This window comes from Trachymyrmex septentrionalis, unplaced genomic scaffold, assembly GCF_001594115.1.
Source record: "Trachymyrmex septentrionalis isolate Tsep2-gDNA-1 unplaced genomic scaffold, Tsep1.0 scaffold44, whole genome shotgun sequence".
NCBI classification, from domain to species: Eukaryota; Metazoa; Arthropoda; class Insecta; order Hymenoptera; family Formicidae; genus Trachymyrmex; species Trachymyrmex septentrionalis.
This window is the reverse complement of record NW_017305611.1, coordinates 271,427-288,547: the sequence shown is the minus strand read 5'-3', so window position 1 is coordinate 288,547 and position 17,121 is coordinate 271,427. Positions and strand designations below refer to the sequence as shown.

Here is a 17,121-nt window from a genome sequence, read left to right as displayed (position 1 = left end):
ATATATATAAAATAAAATAAGATTTAACGTTTGATTAAATTATTTATTTAGCTATATATACATGTGGTTTATTTTATTTTATTTTACTTTAAAACTTGTTCTAAAAAGTTGCTACAATTTATTCTTTTAAAACTAATAATCTACAGAGAGTATTTTCTTTTCCATTTTTGAAATGCAATAAGGGTTTCAATCTAGAATTGCATTACGATGAAGTGGTTATCTCATGACATGACATTAATGTAATGCAAAATTGTAATTGGGACTGTACCCGGATCGCAAGCCCACTGATAAAATATTGATCGCTGTGAAGCTCCGATAAGCAACGCACACCAAAGTCAGCGTTATCGATAGCAAAACATACCTTCAAAGGCAACATCGTCTGTAACACCACTATCGTCATTTCAACCTCCAATCTTGGCTTCTATCCGTCTGGAAAAAAACTACGAAAAATCACCCTTGAGAGCAGCCTCGGGTTCCAATCAATTCCTCCGGGAAAAACGGTATATCGAATTTTCCTCTCCGGTAGGGTGTCTGTAATGTCACGAGCGTTTACCTCTTACTAAGACACTACGCTATACTGTTCTGATAAGAAAAAAAAATAAAAAAGAGATGGAAGGAGTTTTATCGATATAAAGGGGCATTTCTGAATAATCAAAATAATTTCCTCTCGTTTTTCATGAATAATACAGCATAAAATAAAATGTTCTTTTTAATAAAGAAGAGCTACTAAACGTTCGTTTCGTATTAAAGCGCAAATAATTAACCAGTTAGTAATTTATTTATGTAATAAAGTTAACAAATAATCTATAGTGAATTAATTATTTATTTATCCTTCGGATTATATTCGTACCGGTTTTTAATCGAGAGACGAGATTTCATTATCCGTTTATCTTAAAAGCTTATAATTCGCAAAAGACTTTTTCGATATAAAACAATTCTGTGAAATATTCACGTGCTTTACCGTGTGGCTACCATATTGCTAAGAGTTTAATCCTTCGAATTTATGTAAGCGTACATACTACTCAGGTCCAACGCGCTCGCTCGATCGATGTGTACTAGTCATTAAAATGCAAATCAGTTCGCTCTAATGATTCACTCTTTGTCGGAGTAGGCGTAAATAGAAACGACGTGGCATAAATCGTAAAATCGGAAATGACATGATCGCGAGATTAATTAATTTCTATTAACTTTCTCGGGGAAAAAACGGAAATGTATGTCTTGACGATGCATCTTTCCAGAATTGTCGCGATGTTTCCGGCTTCGTAAAGCGCGCGTGACGCATGCTTTCGAGTTTACGAGAATTCCGGTGGCTACTTTATCGAGCATGCGATGAGGCCGAACAAAACGTGTTCCCGTGCCGAGCTACACGATAGCTTCAAAGATCAGGATATGTTGTGCCTTCGTGCAGGAAATGTATACACAGTTACGCACACAAAGGACTAAAGGCGTACTACTAAGGCTGCTCGAAAAAATCTAGCTGCTTTGTGGAACGAAGACATCTTTCATTAAAACGTATTCCATAATAATCTGAGGAATGTAATTATAACTACACAAAAAATGTATGTGTATTTACTCAAAAATATAATATAATTAATATCATATAATTATAATGTAATGTAACTAATTAAATACTATTAAAATAATAGAGTAAAACCATTAGATGTGGATCAGGCACTAATTCCGGATCACTTTTTATATTTACATAATTATAGTATTTTTCATTAAATAGTACATATCACAAGATTCTTTAGTATTTGTTTTGTCTCTTTCAAGTGTGAATTAAATTTAATTTCTTAGGCGCTACATATTTTATTGACATCATTAAATAAATTAAATATGCGAGGTTAATTAACATATGTATCTTTAAAAATTCATTCAAAGTGTAAGAATTGCCTTCTGATTTTTATAATAGGTAGTAAATAGCATTAGATTTCATGGAAAAAATCAACGTTATGCGCTCAGTTGAGATTAAGTGTATCCGCGAGTGTTGTTTAGTCACTATGTTATAATTATGTTATATATCGTTCTAACATAGTGATTAAACAACACTCGCGGACACATTTAATCTCAACAATAAAAGTATACTTTTATTGCATAAATTTATTATAAAAATGTTCAAAAACTTGTCAAATCTTGCCACAAATGATGCCATCCCAAAAATATTTATTTGTTTTTATCAAAATAGATTATAAAATAATATTATACATGTCTGTATGTGTTACTATTCATTCTAAACAGTGTTACAATTTATAATTTAACTATTTTTTATTGCTAAACGTTCAATTTTCTTCAATTTTTTGAATTATCATTAATTTTTAATTGTCATTAATTTTAAATAAACTTGAGTATGTTAAAATTGCATCATTATCCACAATTAGACCGTAGAACTAGATCTAAATTATCAATTATAATTTTCAATTATAATTTATATATACTAAGATATGCATGCGCAAATCATTTTTATTGTTCTTATGGGATGTAGTAACGCCATCAAAAAGGATAAAGCATTTAGTGAATTGATTCGCAATTAGTACCGCAATTAGTGGAGTCTAATTGTGGAAAATTGTCATTACTTTATTTAATTCAAATTAAAAACATATAAAATGGTAATAAAATGGAATAAAATCATCCATAATGTAATCTTTATGATCAATCATGATTATTAAATATTTTATTAATTGTTTAATATTATTCTGATATTGTTGTAAAAATATGAATTTTTTTTTTTAAGAATGATCCATAACTAGTAGTTTTACTCTATATTGTATGGCCCGATAGAATGAAATTGAATAGATTAAAATAGAGCTATTCAAGCCTGGCTGGTATTTAAGGGTGCCATGTCTTATATATATATATTTTTTTCTAACTAATTAATGTAAGAATCTGACAATAAAACAAAAGAAATTGAAATATTTCTCAAACGATTTAATTTTAACATTCCAAATTGATGCGCGCAATATCAGATTAGTTTTAAAATTAACAGCGAAAGTTTAATATTCCACGTTATTTCCATACTAATTTTGAAATAATGAGAAAAAAATAATTTTTTTTAATGAACTTCGTATTAACTTGTAATTATTTTAGAATAAAGTTTTTCGTTAGTATAGCTTAAGTTTTTCAAAATAATTCACTCTGCCTTCTGCTGTATATGTGCGGATACTAATTGCGTAAGAGTAAATAAAATTCGAGTGTGCGGTTGAATTTTCCACAATGTAGGTAATTGCAATTGGTATCACGGCAACGAAGAAACGCGACCTCGTTAGAGCCCTAGCTGCGCGAGTTAATTTAATTAATCTGACACCAGAACCGCAATCTTCTTAGCACAGAAATCCGATCTATGACTTCCGCGCATAGCCTCATACGTATATGCAAATATACGTATAAGATTTCTATCTACATGTGTGGAGATAACGTGTTGAAATAATCTGCAATAGTCTTTAAAGACTACTCGATTTCGCAATTTTCCCGACAATGTCTTATTATCGAATCAATCCGTTAATAACGCACATTTCAACCAGAAGAATAGATTTCAAAGACAATAGAAAATGACTCTCATAAGAAGCTTTCAATGCTATAAGACTTTGGAATCAAACAATATTTAGTATTTACGAATGTCGATCCTTTTTCTTGTATAAAAGATAATTTTGTAGCAATGTTTTCTAGAAATTATTTCAAAAATTAAAATAATTATTAGAAATGTGATTTAGTTATATATTATATATATATTTGAGAATTTTTTCTCAAAAATTGATTTATTTAAACAATATATCACGTAAACGTTTAATAACTATTGTACAATCAATTTAATTCTTTGGCAAGTTCTGAAGTGGATTTTGTGCTGGATTTTCGTCCAATAATGTTTATAAATCTGCATTTTCCAACTTTTGTCGTTAATGAAATCATCACTTTTAAATCGACAGAACCAATATTCACATGTTTTAATTGATGGAGCACGTGATCATAAGTTTCCATCCAAATTCTATGACTCTCAGCCACTGTTTTCTTCTTTAAAAACAATGCATGTCAAAAAAGCTCTTTAGGAAGTTCCATTTTTTTGAAATATAACACGATGTTTACTGCGTCTATTGTTAGTAAATAACTAAATATTATGGAATAATATTAAAGCATTAAGAAATAATAGCTGTGATTGAAAAGTCTTCAACAACACTGACATTAGTGTCATCTCTTGCAAAACCCTCAAAACTAAATCACACTCCTAATATTACAAGATAATACCCCAGGAATGTAATATAATTTTCTGTATTTTATATATATATATATATATATATATATATATATATATATACATACATATATATATATTTATAAGAAAGATTAGAATAAAAAGAAAAGTACTTTCATCTGGATAATATTTTTACAGTTTCATCACGAAGAGCTAAAAACAAGTTTTGCTCTGCAAATAAAAGATCCATTTGCACAAGAGATTTGCTGAGGAAAGATAATCGACGAGTACGCATTACGGTCATATTTCAATTTAGATGCCTTTCTGTCTTTCTCTTTCTCTCTTTTTCTCTGAAAAGCTCTTGGAAAGCGGGGAGCGAGCAACTTTTTCTAGAAGTATTGCGTCGTAATTAATGCCGCCTTTCTTTCTTCATGAACTGAGGAAGGATACTTTCGATGAAAGAAAGGACCTTTGAACAATAGATTACTTACTTCTCTGAGGAAGATAAGGATACCACGACTGAATTTCTGAATAACATATGTTTAAATGAGGATTATCACGTAATTCCTTAATCTATCGAGAGCTTCTAACATATACAATATGTTAAATCTATAATCCAGGTAAGTTAGAAGTTTATACGTAATATAGTTTATAATAGTAATTATGCCGTGGTATTATAATATTGTATAATTTCGTAAATATAAAATAAAATGAGACTCTCAATAAATTAGTATTCCCCAATGCGTGTGATGTGCAATAAGAAAATTATAATTAAAAGTATTACTCTCTTCCTTTCTCTTTCAAGTATATCGTATTGAGCTTTCAATCACAAAAATGAGTTGTCACAATAGTTAATTATAACTGAATATTATTTCACGATACTTTTTTATTTAAGCAATTTTATTTAGTAAAAAATATATATATATATAGTTATTATGTTTTTCCAAAACAAATATTATCAGTATCTACAATAAAAGTTCAAAACTCTAAAGTATGAAATAGATAATAGATTGTACAATAAACAACGAGAACATTTCGAACATTTATATTGCTTTGTTTCCTTGAATAAGAGCAGAAAATGCTTAAAAATAAGCAAACTGTTTACAAAACAAGCAGACGTAATGACATTTTCAAATGTTTCACGTACATAAATATATTTTGTATGTAAATCTTTGTAAATCTCAAGCAACGCACGCGAGGAATGGCTGTTTGCTTCGCTAAAATGTCCACACCTAAATTCATTGAACCTAATGGAGGCGAATAAAGTATGAGTACATATATGTGTCTATATGCTGAAAGCTCGGTACATCCCGGCAACTCCCGATCAAAAGCATCGACATGTTCTTACTAATTAGGCTAAACAGCATATAACCGCGGTCGCAATTATGAATGCAGCAAGCAATATTACGGCAAACTGTCTTAACAGAGCTTTATTGATTCTAGTTCCAAAGACTTGGCAAAGATGTTTTTGTAAGAACGACTATTTTATTATAAATAATATCCTGATTTTGTATATAATATGTTTATATAATATCAGATTTTGTATAATTTTAATTACTTTTATTTTTCATTATTATTAATACCAAAAGCGTTTATAAATTATTTATGTCTGTAAATTCTGTCCGATAAAATATATTTATTAAACCTCTTTGTTATACAATATACAATACAAAATTAAGCAATCAATAGACATAGATAAGCTACGAGAAATTAGAATAAAATTTGAAAATTGCAAAAATAAATATACTTAATTATATTCAGATTAATGTACTTTTATTTAAATAAATTGCTTAAAGCATGCTGTATGATAATAACAAATTTTCTATTCTTCTTTTATTTAATCTTACAATCTTAGATAGTAACAATCTTTTCGCATATAGATATTGATTAATTTTAATATTTCACATATTGTAAATAAATTCGTACATTCGCGAAAGAAGTGAGATTTAAATAAGATTTTTTAACTTTAATTTTCTTATATTTTACATCTGGAATTATTATTGTATGGTAGTTGGTAGAGTAAAATGTACTATACATTGATATTAATTTGCAACTCATACCTACAACAGACAGTGCGCGACACCGATAACTACAAACGCCGCAGCATTCATACGACTGTATCCCTCGCAAGTGCAACAAGTCACGAGTTCGCGGCAAAACCCAATTGCCGGAGGCAATCTGCACTGTGCTACATCCCTCAATTGTACTGCATAAAGTGCACGAGCAATAGATCTGCGGAGATTCTCTCGCGTTTCTTTGTCTCTTCGCACAATAAAACGCATCTATGTTGTAAATAAGGAAAGAAAAATAAGCGCAATTTGATCATATTAACCGAAAGTGACCTATAAATTAATTACAAATTTGCAATAGTCTTTCAACAATCTAGGAGCAATATTTTTAACATAAATAAGCAATTTGTATGCAAATTTGGATAGCTGATAGATATTTTAATAAAATTAAAGTAAAAATATGTTTTTTTAATTAACTACTATAAATATTAAAAATAAATTGAGAACAAAATCATGTCGCACAAGTAAATAAAACACATAAATCGATACGTACTACTCCAGTTGAGCCTGAAAAAGCATATAATCGTATTAAATATTTAAAAGCAAATAAACTAATGCACAATTTTTTTGATACATTTAAATCTATACATAATAAATATTTCAAATCAAATCATAGTAGCGTGTTTAAAAAATTCATTATTTCAACCAAATTCAAAACAGGTATTTTAATTCAAAATTCAGGTATTTAATTAAACGCTACTTTTACAGAAATTTAATATTAAAGGCAGTGATTAATTACTTGTTGTTCAATGCTTTTGATACTCAAAATAAGTAATTTCCAATATTAATTGGATTTCCGTAAGAATACTAAATATTCTGAATAGAGTGCTCATGTAGTGTTCATGCATTCTTAAAGATCAAAAGAATATTTCAACATATCGAAGCCAAATGAAATATTCTTTTTTAATTATATAGATAGGAATCAAAGTACAGTGATATAAAGAGGACTTCCAAGTTAAATTAAAATTATTCAATAATTTTATAATACCATCCGAAATACTAAGTAGTAAGGCTTTGTATTCGCTTTCAAAATTCTAAGTCTTCTATCGAATAAAATAAAACGTTTGATGTTTCAAAAAGCTACACAAAAGCACTCAGATGGAATTTTAATAAACGGCACGTGACTGTGAAGGTAGATTCTGTCACGCACGGGAAACAGAAAATCTCGATAAAACCGTGCTTGTATTCAGGCCTGCTTACCGCTTATTTCATTACATTTCCATAAGCTCGCAAACATTCGTTTACTTAGTCGCGTTTTCATTATCATTCTAATTAACTTTTGCAATTTTAATTACTAGTTATATATAATTTTATATTCAAAAATGTACCTACAGAAAAATGTATAGACAGAGTTACCGTCATTAAGAGTAATGATTAATTTATATGATCGTGCAAACTTTTCATAGAACGCACCATTACTCATATTGGATGAATTCCAACGAAGATTATATAGTCGATAAATAAACAAGGATCTATAAAGTAATCTATAAAGTAAGAGAGCCATCGTATGTTTTTAATCAACATTCTGCGTATGAACCGCAAGAATTTCACAACATACGAAGCTTATGAAATTGTTTGGTATTAAGCACCGTTCTCGACAAGCTTCGGTCCAGCCAACGCGGCATTTGATTACTCACGGACTGTTGCTACTGAAACGCAGACTCACAAAGTCTCCCGTTTTCAAATTAAAGTGAAAGTTATATATTTAGTATCGAAAATCACAAACAGAGATAACGTCTAATGAAATTTTCATTAAAAAAGGATCAACACAAAGTTTATTAGAAAATATTTATTAGAAAATATACCTGTAACATTTATTCTCTCAACTAATATTTACTACTGTATGTATTATTTTTATCATCTTGGAACAAATACAGATAAGTAAATATTATATATTTAATTAAATAAAAAATATATATAATTACTACATGAATGAGCCTGACATATAACAAATATACATGTTAGATGAGTAATATAATTTAATATCAACAGATATTAATTTTTCAAAGAAAAATATTATGACTATGCATTTTCAGTTATTCTCATTATTTAATTAATAATACGCTTGGGAAAATTTCATAATTATAATAATTTTACGTATACATTTTTTATAACTTTTATTTACTTGCATAAAAAATTAAAAGGACTTTTGCGATTTGTATTTAGAATGACCGATGCAAAACGTTTTGTACTGTATAACAACACTACAATGCAATACAATATAATACAATACAAATTTACACGTATATATTTATATACATATATCTATGTTTCATATTTGTGTGTATGCGCGCGCGTAAATAAAAAAAGTTTAGTGTTGGCCAACAATACGAGACTTTCGATCGAATGTCGTGATAGCACGTAGTATAACCAGAGCACCGGAAGTACTCTCGCGCGTATCACGGGTTGAGACGTCGAGGCTGAGCGAGTGAACAGTGCCGAATCCAGACTCCCAGCATGGATCGATGCCCGGGGCGCACTGCTATATATAGCCACCCCTGCTCGCTCACCCTGTCTTTCTACCTAGGCTGCATCATCGAGCCCGTCCGCGGCGGCCACCTCGCTCGCTTGCTCCTTTCATCCTTACCCCTTAGTTCGACCGACCTTCTATGAGCCACAGGTTCTCCCGCGGGCATAACACCTGACGCGCCTCGCAAAACGTTATCCTTATGCGAAACAAAGACCCATTTCCACGTGATATTATCGCGACACTCCCTCGCCTTACCATTATCGTTGCATAAACAATAGGGTTGAAATCCCTTGGGTTAGTATTATTGTTAATTAAAAGATTGAAATTTCTTTCATGTGATAAATATATTCTACAATATTTGTACAGACAGAACAAAGACCTTGAGATATTCGGAATACGTAAGAAAACCGGTATTTAAATATATCAGCATTCTCATTTTTCGAATTCGCTGATAATGTTTTTCCCTTCAACATTATGTATGTTTTTTGTGTGCATTTCTATAACACAAGAGTAATCAATTGTAATAAATTATGCTGATGGGAAAAATCAATTCGTATATTAGGTAACTATATAGTTAATTCATTGTAAGGTATATAAGGTAACTATAGTTAATTCGTTAATGTACCAGAGGGAAAAAGTAGATATTTTAATGTAGAAAAAGCATAAAATGATATCGGTGTAACTATATTGTCTTATAATTTTGAAACACTATGCTCTCAAGAAAGAGAGAATATATGGTTAGAACACAAAATAAATATAAAACAAAATAACCGTACGCAATAATACAAAATTACAATTGCTGCTTCAGTTATTGCGCCAATAGCAATTAATATAACTATTAATTATGTGCAGACACTCTCAACATACAATTATCACGCGAAGAGCCAAAATGACAAAGATATCAATGTCATTTCCAATTCATTACTAAAGCAGATATGAAAATGAATAATACATTAATGTACGTGTAACATGTATATGTATGTGTGTGTGTGTGTGTGTGTGTGTGTGTGTGTGTGTGTGTGTGTGTGTGTATGTGTGTGTGTTTTGTGTATAACAAAAGTTATGTTCTTCCATTTATTTTTAGAATTATATTTTCAAATAAAGATACGTCTGTCGTTTTACAGTCACATCTTAAATTCGCAAAATCACGTTTACACATTCTCGACACACACGCGACACACACAAATAGCTCACAAAGGCTGCGTTCCACTTAAGACTGGATTTTCAGTTGGCGCTAAACAAGTTAATTGGCGAATATCAAGCGTCAATTTTAATCACGTGACTTGTTTTGACGCTGAAAATGAGCGTCGTAGCGTCAAGTGAAAATTCAGCCTTAAGAGGAACGCAGCCTTTGTGAGCCATTTATGTGTGTCGAGAACGTGTAAACGTGACAGGTCACGTGATCAAAATTCACGAATATTAAGCGTCAATTTTGATCACGTGACCTGTTTTGACGCTGAAAATGAGCGTCGTAGCGGCAAGTTAGAACCTAGCAACGCTCGCATCGTTTGTCCTTGTTTATCATCTGATAAACGACAAGGGTGAAGTGATTCCACGAGCGTTGTAAGCGTCAAGTGGAACGCAGTCAGAGTCGCAAAACCATAAAAATTGCTATTGATACCCGCTGTGTTTCATAGTAGAATTCAGCGAGAGTCCGGACCAATCCGCCAGCGAATGGTTGATACCGATATATCCGCACCGAAACAATATTTTTATTTTCCAGATATTTTATTTGCACTATTTTATTAAACATATATACTGGCTTCTATAGAAAAAACTCCCTCGCGTATCTCTCGCATTCTCTCCCCTCCCCGGCACGCATGAAATGAAAGTTTCAACATCGCACTCCGATGCGATTTCGTTTCGGATTTTCATCAAAGCCATCTTCGGTCGACGTAACACGAATAGATCTGGATTTGAACCCATGTATTGCATATTCTGGAACGATCATTTTAAAAATTGATTCTTTCACAACAAAAATTTCGAAGCGACTCTTTACAAGCGATTATAAATAAAGAACGTTTAACGCAGTAAAATAAAAAAAATCTTGTTCCTTGTCTGCATCACAAGAAAAAATGTTAAAATTTTAATTTGTGAACCTGCAACGGCAACATATTTAATATGGCGCGTTAAAGGAAACTATAATAGAAAGTATAACGTCCCGTAAAATTTAGAAATTGATAAAGGTCAATGTCTCGGGAGTGAATAATAACGCAGACGCTACTGATGCGTTTTAGTGCTGGAACGAAATATACAAAAGAAGTGCTGACAATAACGGCGACGGATGTGAAAATTTCAAAGCGGTGCTTTTTCATTCATCCGACAGCCTGGAATATATCATGATAACCTGAACAGACGTTACTCCGTGATGCAACGCAAATCCATCGGCCGCCTCGCGCACGCGTTTTGCACAGAAGAGAGCAACAGTGTGAGACCGGGTCAGATGCAACAGGGACGTGTTGCAATCGTATATACATAGATGTTGTGAAATAAAAATGCCAGTTATTTCTAGAAATTAAGACTTTCGGTGAAAAAATTAAGTATTACTTCTGCATATTAATGATGTAAATATTCCTTCTTTAAAATATAGATATGGGTAAGAAAACAGTAAAATTATTAAAAATTAGTAAAAGTTACAATTAATAATAAAATCGCAATTAACAAACAAATATTTTATTAAATATAAAACCAGTTATATTCCTCTTTGTGATCTCTATAAAAATAAAAAAGAACGCATACAAGACTCGCAATGTTCTTTTAACGATTTCGTTAGGTTTCTGTTACAGATACATGTTAGATGCAAACAACAAATATAATTATCATGTAACATAGATATAAAATATTTATATATTTACTCTATATATAATATTATATAATAATTATGTTTATATTTATTCTGAATAGTAAAATCAGCGAGAAAAGAATTTTTTCCGAATTCATTTCTTCGTCTTCATATAAAACGAAGTATATGAATATTCTATTTATTTTCACATCGCGGTTTTATTTTATTTTTCAACTAAATCGGCTAAGTACATTCTGACTGTTCCGATATATAAATAGAATTTCGCGGTAATATATTTCGGCAAATATATTGACGTGACGGAAATAACGGCAAATCCGCAATCGGTGACGTTGAATTATTCGCGTATTAAATGAACGGTGTAAGTATATAAAGTCGTTGTCTCAAATGACATTATTTGTGCACGATGGAACGACGGTATATGTAGGCAAGTTGTGCGCAATTCGATGTCGATTTCCCGGATTATTCACTCAAAAAAAGTGATCTTGCAGTTATAGCGAAAATTATCTACGTACGAAAAATAGCTAAAATAGATCAGATTTCTAGCAAGTACTGCGATATTGGATATGTATTGCACCTAATCGTATAGATGACAGAGATAGAATTTAGATTTGTATAAATTCTATGCGTATGATACATAATTTTCTATCAGATACAAAAAAAACAGCTATAATTCTAGCTGGAGCAGCAAAATATTTTTTTGCGTGTTTAGACTCGCTATGTCGCGGCTTTCGAGACGCTTCCAAAACGAGTACCTTATGCTATTCGAGGTAGAGCAACCAAAACCACTAATTAGTATGCCAACGTCGCTGAATCTCTAGGGTAAAATCTATTATAATCGCTTGGAAACCCGATTTAGGGTTGAACCTTCCATCCTCTCACGCGCGTCGCTCGAGACACGCTCAAATACGGAACCCCAAGATTGCCCTTACATACAACTCTTAACGAGGAGCAAAGAAAATTCTTAATTACCTTCGGCGAAGTTTTTCAAGTAAAGTCTTGTCAGTCAGTTTTCCCCTATAAAAGTTGACGGAATCGATAATTGCGCTTGCACAGAATTCAAAAGTAGCAAGAAATTTTTACGCAAACCGAAGCTCCACATTTATCTTTATGTTTATAATATATTATAACAACTGCTTTGCAGGGAAATTTCTCGCCCTAACAAATGTCCTACATTTAAATACATTGAATTAATTGCTTTTAATCAATTTATACAAGAGATATCTGTAAATTAATATAAAATACATATTGAGGAGATAATAAACATTATATAATTAATTAATGTGCTATATATTTTGTTTATTATATACTCCATACAGTTACATTAATTAATTTGTAAATACTCACACATACAATTATATACAAATAAATGTTAAATAAACTCATTCTTTTGTGCAGTTAAATGTAAAATGTACTATTTGTTAAAGTAGCAAGCGTTAATGTCAATCGACATGAAGAATAACTTGATCAATAAATTGATGACAGAACCAGAGAAACCTAATATTTCTAATCGTGGCGAACAACCGTAAATCCAGTTGCTCACTAGTTTGCTAATTTCACAGCCACGTGTAACATAGTTTCCTATACATCAAAGGATTGATCGTGATGTTAGGCTCGTATAACCGTGTACGAGTCAATGTAGCATTCTTGCCTTTACAACGATGTTCTCTGCCATCATCGCTCACTAAGCAAACATTTGTAAATTATCGAAAAGTGTAATTTCCTCTCTTTTTCCTACCAATATACAGTGGAATTAAAGTGTGATAAGATGTATAGATAATTAAAAATAATTTTCAATTTACTCCAAATTATTTATAAAGTAAAGAAGTAGAATCTACAATTTTCTATGAAGTAATCCAAAGCTTCAAGTTCATCTTATGATGAATCATTATTATTACAAATTTTTGAAGATCATCATCAGTACGATTATAAATTTTTGAGGAATAATAAAATCGTTTTGCAATATGAATTACTTGTAAGGCAATTAATTGTAAAATTAACAATTCCACAGCTTTAAAAAGTTATTACTTTTTTTACATAAAGCCTACAATCTATTTTTTTATATTTAACGATTTCTTTCTACAATGTATTAGAAATTTTCTAACAAGTAGAGGCTACGCTCTGCTCTTCACCGATTTTGATCAAAATTACAGCGATGTTAGAGGAATCTATTAAGTGAACACCTGTAAAGCCGTTAATGGACTTTAGAAGCCGAGTAATGAGAATCTAAAAAAATATACCAAAAATCTGGAAACAGTCTAATATCTCGGAAAGTATATATCTTTGAGAAAAATGTCTTAGACAAAAGTGATAGGGTTTAATAAGATGTATTTTTATTGATTTTATCGATTTGACCTTGGATGGCGTCAGATCAAGGTTAACGATACCATCAAAGATCAAACTAATAAAACCAGTAAAAATACATTTATTAAACCCTATTACTTTTGTCTAAGACATACTTTCTAAGATATTAGACAGTTTTTAGATTTTTGGTATATTTTTAAATACCTATTACTCGGCTTCTAAGGCCTATCAGCGGGAACGGTTTTACAGATGGTTATTTGGTAGACTCCTCTAACATCGCTGCAAGTTTAAATCGGTGAAGAGCAGAGCGTAGCGTCTCCTCCTAAGATTCTTTGAAGAAGAATTAAACTATTGATTATATTGAAATTTAAAAAAAATAAGAAAATAACTTTTTACAAATCCAATCTATTCGACAGGTCGTAATACATCGTTCTCGCCTTTATGCGCATAATATTCGAATATATACACTCGAGCAGTCGGGAAGACCCCGAGAAAATGGAAAAGACAGAATAGTGTGATGTGGTCAGCCACTCGTAAAACCACGGCGCCGCATAGGTGCATACACATGTGTGTATTCATGTGTACAGGCGCCATGTGTATATCGAGCACGGAAATATTCAGTGTGAATCAGAAAAGAGCTTGCGAAAAATCGGGACGCATTTTAATCCGTATTATTCGCAAGAATGCGTGCGTCAATCGAATCACAGCTACGGCCACAAACGTCGCGTAAAACGAATGTTAAGCAATTCACACGATTATATTACCGCGCGACACGGTTTTCACCGGCTTTCACATTAACCGCTTATGATGTGCGCTCGTGAATTTTGCATTCAACGCACACAACCTACTATTGAATGTGATATATTGTCAAAGATTATCAAATGCATTTAAGGTAATATCTCATTCAACTATAATATGTTCGAGGAGTCGTTTGAAAATAAATGTTACAAGCGCATCTCTTGTCGCGATGTCATCCGTTTACGAAACTCGGCTCTCGAACGCGGAAGATAACGTAATCAGGTGCTTCAAGTGCGATAAAGGCGAAAAAGCAGTCTGGTTACTAAAGGTGAACTAACGCTCCATATAGGTGAAGCTTTTTGGCTTTCGAAAATAATAAGATCCCGCATATGTGGAGTGTCTCGAAACTATTATCGCTTCTCGTCACGATAATAGAGAAGATATCTAATGAATGTTACAAGCGCGAATGCGATTCCCTATTGTATCCGTTATCAACACGTAACACGAAACATTTGTATGCAATCGGTTTACACACCAAATCACAAATTTGATATAAAAAAGTCTCACAAAAATTAATTAAGTAATAAATTAGTGTAGAGGAAAATATATTACAAAAATTAGCATTATAGTTATCCATTCACATAATTTAATGTTACATTTATAATTTTATTATTTAATAAAAAAAATTGAATAATATTATATCACGAACCGCATTTTCATACATTTAACACAATACACTTCATTCTAATTTCTATTTATTTAATTCGTGCATTTCTTAATATCCGTATGAATTTAAGGAGGGATTAAAATTGAAAACGCGATAATATTATAAATTGACATTTACATTAAGAAATATTTTTAATTTATGTCACGATCTTTCTTTCTTTGAGGGCTCTTAATTCTCATTGAGGCCATAGGAATAACCCGTTTATTCCGATTCCATCGGGCGTATCCACAAATTGTCGCTATCGCGTGATTTCACGTTCGCCTCGCGTTCTGATACAATCATGCGGGTGGACACACCGAATCAACAATGAGATCATTATCTGCAAATGGAAATCTGCGTGCGACGTCACCCTTCTAGAGCTTATACAGGGTGATCAAGAGAAATTACGCGCGCATGTTCAAAGACTCTAGGCCGCGGAGGAAACGGAGATTCAAATCAGCAAGGAAACAACTCTAAACTTTAGTGCCGTATTCTTAGGGCGTTACCGGAAACCTAGAAAGCTTTAGAAATGCGAACGGACAAGGTATCTCGTATGTAACCCGACAATGGACTTACGAGAAAAAAAGAAAGGATCAATATCACTTCTTACTTAATATAATAATTTTGGTAATCAATACTTTCGCTTTATTTCTACGACCGATACTTTCGAAGAGATTAATTTCAAATTTCTCGCTCTATTGTATTACTATTTTTATATAGAAGAACGTAAAAAAGAAAATAAAATAGCACGAAAAATAAATAATAACCAGTTTTATATGTACATATAATAACGTGTTATTATATGTATATAAATTTTTTTAAAACAAGTTATACACAGAATTATGTTATAATGTTATGAAATTCTGCGTTTCTTCTTAGAACTTAATCTCTTGCCAAAATTAAAGTTTTATATAAGATAATTTGCAAAATATTGAAGAAATTGAAAAAAACGACAACAATATTTTATACGTGTTTTTATTTTTCAGAAAATGAAAATATCAAATTAATATAATATTTCCAAAAGTATTAATTTATAAAGAAAAATGTTTAATGCAAGTTATAGTTTTTTCTATGTAAGTTTTAGAAACTTTAATGCCTATTTTTTTTTATGTACTAAAATTCGAGTGTTTAAAACAACTCGCTAATTAGACAGCTCTGCGACTTTTGCGTGCAAGCGTGCACTCTTGATCGACTTGGCACGTGTACGAGCGTGTACATTTCTAAAGCTTCCGCAAGCGGCGGAGAGATAAACATGAAAATCCATTGACTTCACAATAGTGATGATGTCGTACGAAAGATGCCCTGTTTCATCGAGTACCGCATTCTACAGAAAACGCGTATTTAGAACTCACGATATTTGTTGTCGACTAGGCGTTTGTTAACTCAGTTTGTTTCTCAGTTTACACAAATAGAATGCAAACTGTTTATTTAGGTCATATATTTGACTCAGGATGTTCATTCCTTAAAGCAAAATAGAGAATATTACATACCGTGTTAATTGTTTAAATTTTGTCAGATGAAAATGTATATGTACTACAAATATTCACAAACGTATCGTCTATAATTGTTGACAATATGAAATTTTCATCCTTCATTTACAATCTAGATTTTCAAACTTTAACGTAGATTTTTATGTTGTTCTGAACCATGCATAAAAATCTGAAAAAATTCTTACATTCTTGTAAAATCTTTAGCTCTAAATTTTTACCATCATAAAAGTTGGATTGTGTTTTACTTATTTTTTACAGATTTAAATTAAATTACTATTAAATTGATTTGCACCCCCTTTTAGAATTCATAATAAAAAATCGACTGTACCTTTAAAGTCTAGCGGAGAAATAAATATGAATT

The 17,121-nt window shown here is 31.4% G+C and overlaps 1 protein-coding gene across 1 annotated transcript in view; it reads right to left on the bottom strand.

Moving 5' to 3' along the window:
• Positions 1 to 17,121, bottom strand: part of LOC108751403 (voltage-dependent calcium channel type A subunit alpha-1) — a 195,090-nt gene that overhangs the window by 169,874 nt on the left and 8,095 nt on the right. Inside the window, exon 2 of the mRNA XM_018491561.1 lies at positions 362 to 531. The gene's annotated coding sequence lies outside the window, so the exon portion shown is untranslated. The remainder of the gene's footprint in view (positions 1 to 361; positions 532 to 17,121) is intronic.